This window comes from Sorex araneus, chromosome 5, assembly GCF_027595985.1.
Source record: "Sorex araneus isolate mSorAra2 chromosome 5, mSorAra2.pri, whole genome shotgun sequence".
In the NCBI taxonomy this organism is placed as follows: Eukaryota; Metazoa; Chordata; class Mammalia; order Eulipotyphla; family Soricidae; genus Sorex; species Sorex araneus.
In genome coordinates this window covers 73,577,563-73,583,773 of record NC_073306.1, presented here as the reverse complement: position 1 = coordinate 73,583,773, position 6,211 = coordinate 73,577,563, and positions in this window count along the sequence as shown.

The following is a 6,211-nucleotide window of genomic DNA, read 5'->3' as shown; positions in this document are numbered from 1 at the left end:
ATAGACCCAGCAGATTTTCCGAAACATTCTCTGATCTCTTAGAGGGACAGGTTAGAAGGAAGTTATGTGTCAGTGTGTGGTAGGCAGAGCCATTGCTCATCTGAATGGAAGCCTCACTTTACTATGGGCTACAGGTAAGATTGACTGGAGCGATAACACAGTGGGTAGGACATTTGCCCTGCGTGGGTTCAATTCCTCTGTCCCTCTAGGAAAAGCTCAGCAAGCTACTGAGAGTACCCCGCCCGCACGGCAGAGCCTGGCAAGCTACCCATGGCGTATTTCATATACCAAAAACAGTAACAAGTCTCACAATGGAGACGTTACTGGTGCCCGCTCAAGCAAATCGATGAACAGATGACAGTGCTACATGCGGTGCTACAGGTAGGATACTATGCTCCGGTTATCCTTTTCTAGAGGCAAGAAAGCCCATGCTTGTGCAAGAATATAGGATGTGCACTACCTATCCCCTAGGTAAGTTTAGAAAGTTAATTCATGTTTCCATAGCTTTTCCCAACCCATTGCTTAAAGAACTGTGGAAATACAGCATTAGTACTGTTCAATGACTCCTTTTGCTTCAGTGAGGCGGCAGGTAAACAAACAATGGCTGCTTGTGACCAAGATAAGATTTAGATTTGCATATGATTTAAGCGAAATGTTATCTGTTTTTCTAAGCAAGCAAAAAAATCTTATTTATAAAGTTCTCTTTAATGACTAGGTGTCAATACTTTCTCAAAGCAGAGAATCTGCTTTAATGTTTTGGAAAATTCCAGTTGCCCTCTGCAGTTTCCTTATTGACAAGAGCTATCAGGCTTTCCATGAGGGTCTTATCTGCAAGCTGCAGCAGTAGTGGAGTGAGCTGCCAAACTGGTTCAGTGGGATTACACAGCTGCCTGAGAGCTAGAAGCCAGACTTAGTGAGCTCCCTGCCTTCTCCTTTCAAGGCCTGCAGGCTTTGACCTGTAAATAGGTGCCTGAACAGGGTCTAATCTGTCACACAAATATGCCTTAGCAAAAGTGGTAATGCCCCTTATTACCTGGCTTAGCAACAATCCCAAAACATATATTTAGAGAGGTGCTTGTATAAATCGCTATACTTAAAGCTATGCCTGGTATTTCTATAAACTCCTCCTAGGAGAAGATAAAAATGATTCAAATTTTATTTATAGCCAGCCAATAGGCTAGAGAGCCTCCCTATAACCTAGCTCTCAAGAACAATCCTAAAATAGCAAATCAACACATGCACTTAATGGATGTCCTCTCCAGGGAGCTCAGGCGTATTGTTGCTAGGGACTGCATATGACTTTTTATATCATCACCCTCCACCATAATTTATGATGTTGATGCTTCCATGGAAAGATTTCATTATTTTTCATTTTTGATTGTTCAAAGAAATATGTTTAGTCTGTGAAAAAATATTCCTCTCTAAAATTATAGTGATCTTTGATATTCACTGTTACAAAGTAAATTCTTAGTTAATACTGGCTCTTTGTTCCTAAAATGGAAATAAACAGAGATAAATGGATACAAAGTTGAGACAACTATGAAAATACAAACCACTATTATGAAAGCTACTAGCAGATAGTTTAGCAGAAAAGATAATTAGATGAGAGATTAGGATTTCCGTTTGTTGCAAATTTTTTTGGTATCAAAAAGCCATCAGAATAGCACTTTCCTTTTGAAGTGGAGAGAGACCCAACTGGATCATTCTGGCTTTATTATCAACAGGGGTCTAATCTAGCATCTATTTACTTCCTTAATGTTCATCTCAGTAATTCCTACTATAGTTAATATTACAAAGCAAATCAGAAGTTATCTTCATAAATTATTTTAAAAGTATTTGAAATTTGATACATATGTTATTACCATGGGTAAATAATTGAAATAGAACTCCTTTAGGAAACCTGAGGTCACTGGTGGACGGAAGTGGACACTGGTGAAGGTATTGGAACATTGAATGCCTGAAACTCAATCATGAATAACTTTATAAGTAACAGTGATTTAATAAAAAAGTTTTTAATGGACTTTCATATGGTAGGGTATAGTTAATTAGGGGCTGGAAAGATAATACCCGGCTTGCATGTCAATGCCCTGGGTTCTGTCTCCAGCACTGCCTACAGTCCCCTGAACACCACCAGGTCTGAAACCTGAGCACAGACAAGGCCCTGAGCACAGCTGGGTGTGGCCCGAAAACCAAAGCAAACAACAACAAAAATAAAATAGTAAATGATTCAGCATTAACCAATTAGTTATGTTTTTTAAAAGATGACTCTATGACTGGCACACATCCAAAAGAACAAAAGCAACCGCTGTTGGAGAGGATGTGGGGAGAAAGGGACCCTTCTACACTGCTGGTGGGAATGCTGGCTAGTTCAGCCCTTTTGGAAAACAGTATGGACGATTCTCAGAAAACTAGAGGTTGAGCTCCCATTTGACCCAGCAATACCACTGCTGGGAATATATCCCAGAGAGGCAAAAAAGTACAATCGAAACAACATCTGCACATGTATGTTCATCGCAGCACTGTTTACAATAGCCAGAATCTGGAAAAAACCCGAATGCCCCAAAACGGATGACTGGTTGAGGAAACTTTGGTACATCTATACAATGGAATACTATGCAGCTGTTAGAAAAAAGGAAGTCAAGAATTTTGTAGTTAAGTGGATGGGCATGAAAAGTTTCATGCTGAGTGAAATGAGTTAGAAAGAGAGAGACAGACATAGAAAGACTGCACTCATCTATGGTATATAGAATATCAGAGTGGGAGACTAATACCCAAGAACTGTAGAAATAAGTACCAGGAGGTTGACCCCATGGCTTCGCGGCTGGCCTCATGTGCTGGGGAAAGGGCAACTCAGAGAAGCGATCACCAACTACATTGTAGTTGAAGGCCATGTGGGGGAAGGGAGTTGCGGGCTGAATGAGGGCTAGAGACTGAGCACAGAGGCCACTCAACACCTTTATTGCAAACCACAACAGCTAATTAGAGAGAGAGAACAGAAGGGAATGCCCTGCCACAGTGGCAGGGTGGGGTGGGGGGGAGATGGGATTGGGGAGGGTGGGAGGGACGCCGGGTTTACGGGTGGTGGAGAATGGGCACTGGTGAAGGGATGGGTTCCCGAACTTTGTATGAGGGAAGTATAAGCACAAAAGTGTATAAATCTGTAACTGTACCCTCACGGTGATTCTCTAATTAAAAATAAATAAATTATAAAAAAAAAAGATGACTCTATGAAGATATTACTAGTGACTTATTCTAATTGGAAGAATTTTACAAGTATTTATCCTGTTTATTCACTGTGTGATGAGGGAGGTCTCAAGAATTATCAGATAATTAAAGACTGGCTATAGTTTTCATATTCAATGAACAACTTTGAAGGAACTTATTTTTTAGCAGCTAGAACCAATAGGTTTTTGCTGATTTATCCCAGAATAAGTAACTGCAAGGCTTGTAAGTATTATTCTGCAATTGACATGGTGAATTTCTTGATGTGCTATTGTAGCATGAAGTGCTGATTCCACTGCTTCTTGAGGGACCCATCAATCCAGATACTCAGTAATGAGTACAGAAAGAACTTTGTTGGCCACCAGTTGGAAGAAGGCAGATACCTGCTTTCAAAGTCAGGGTCTTGTCCACACAGTTACAAAGAGCAGTTTCTGTAAGAAAAAAAGAAGAGTGAAGCACATTTTTAGAAAGGGTGGGTTGCAGGTTTGATGGGTGCTTGGTGATTGATAAATTCTCTCTGGACTTGTCTCTGGAGGCACACCCTGTTGTATCTGCAAATCTAAACAAAGATTCTTGATTAAGGGTTCAGCCTTCCTTATCTTAAGCTTTTGTAGTAAGGACAAGATAAAGGCAAGTTTCCCTACCCAAAAGAGGTAATTGTTTTTTTCTAAATTTTGAATTCAGTTTCATTATCTCAGAGATCCTTACACTCTGATTTATGTTTCTGTTAGACCACTGACTCTTTCTTCATTGACTTCTATTTTTCTCTCATTCATTCATTTACCAACGATTGACCATGCCACACTCTGAAGATAGAACAATATTTGAGCTAAAACTTAAGAATCTTCTTGTACTTGTTCTCTGTGCCAGAGAACTAGAATCCTCATGAGAAACATAGACAGAGAACATGTAAAATAAACTAATAAAGGAAATAACTTTCATTGTGATCTCGGTTACCACTCAAAACTTTAACACTAACATTTGATCTGGGACCTGAGCAGAAGAATGAGCAGAAGCCTGCCATGCATTTTCTGGAAACAGAAATTCCTGCCAGTCCCTGAGAAAGAAATGTCTTGCCTGTCTGGGCAACAGAAATGTGGCCTGTATAGGTGGAGGTGGAGAGGGAGAGGGACAAAAGCTGTGGATGGAGAGGCAAGCGGAAGTCACATCATGGAGTTCCTGGTAAACTGAAAGAAGAAGTGTAGAATGTATTCTAGGAGCAAAATGACCTGAAAAGCTAAGCAATGGGTGGGAATTAGGTGAATGTAGGAGAATGTGTTCAGAATTTAGGGACAGCCAAACAAAAAATGTGAAGATATCAAAAAGTGTGGTAAAGTTATTTAAATTTAGGGAAAAGTCCTCACATTTAAAATTTTGTAGGAAAGTGGATGTGATAACTAAATTGGGCAGATTTCTGAACCAAAATTCTGTCAATAGTCCGAACTAAAACTACAACCTTTAAACTTCAAAGTCTTGGAACATTTTTATTATGCTGGAAAACCAAATTTCTATTTTTTAATCGACTTTTAATACTCAGGACATATGAAGTGAACCAACCAACTTGGCCACTCAGATTCACTGTATATCTTTCCGTGAACACCAACAGAATCATTTCCTTCCTTTTCTCAGATCACAGGTGACCAGAAATTATTAGTGATCCTTCTTGTTTTTATTGGTTCAAAAATATCTCTCTCTGCAAGGGGTGCAGGGGCTAACCGATGGTGAGACAGTTTAGTTCTATGTGTTAAAGTTGCATGATCAGGATGCAATTTTATATTTCTAGGATGTTTGTGTTTTAGAGAAATCCAATATATTTTTCTAAAAACTAGCTATTGATTACGAATTCAAATTTAGCTTTGTGCATGCTGCTATTTATCTTGTTGATGATGATGAATATCTGTTTCACATATTCCCAAGGGGAGATTCCCCGTGGGCTCTTCATTGACAGTCTTTTAGTTATACTCCTCTTCCTAACCCCCCCCTTTGCCTTTCTGTCTTGGCCTCTAATTGACCTCACTCATGCATTTTCTTAGAGCCCTCAATATACTAGGCTCTCTGTTTCCCCAAGAGCAGTTGAGGAATGTTTACACTGAGAATTCGTTTATAGTTTGGCTCATTCTTTTGTTAACACAGTACTAGGAATGAAATCTTTGTTTCCCTTCAGCCTTGACAGGTCTTGGCAGTAATTCTCCCGGTGGTGATTTCCATTTGAGGGAAAGCACTGATTTCTCTTGTCGTACACAACCTTGCCTCAGATATTCCTCCAAATGGGATGTCAATCCTCTTCTTCTCCCTTTTACCTGGCAGCTGAACCCCATAGTCCTGCTGAAGCTGACCCCTTGTTCCCCAGCAATCTCTGTGCTTTCCCATCTCTATGCCTTTGCTCAGATGTTTCCACTCACAGAGGTGCCTTCCCACTCGCTTCCATCCAGCCAATATTTGGTTTCTTCCTCCTGTGCCAAGTCTTCCCAGAACCGTATAATCAAAAGTCTTGGGTTAGCTTCTCAGTGGGCATTTTTCCCAAGACCGTGCAATGACCTGTTTAGATTTCCTGGAGAAACTCTAGAAATCACTCAATAAACAAAAGGTTAAGGTGGTGATTACAGTGGGGTAGAGAAGCAAGTGCTGTTTAGAAAACAAGTAGGGAAGTAGAGCATAGAGCAGAGATTCCCAAACTTATTTTGTGTACCACCTCCTTTTCAGAAAAAAACAAAAACAAAAACATCTCAGTACCCACCATCCCAGGAAATCTACCTTCTTTAGCTGAACAAACAGAAAGGAAACACCCATTCCCCCCCAACCCACCCCATTATACCAAGTAACCTGAGGCTATTACTTGGGTAAGTAATTCAGGTTTCCCTGAATTGTTCCAGGAACCAAGAGAGAACAGTCACTTACTTTGGGAAATATTGGCACAGAGGAAAAGTTTAGGTTTGGGGATAATATACATAAAATTATATAGAAATTATATATAAAATTATACGTTAAA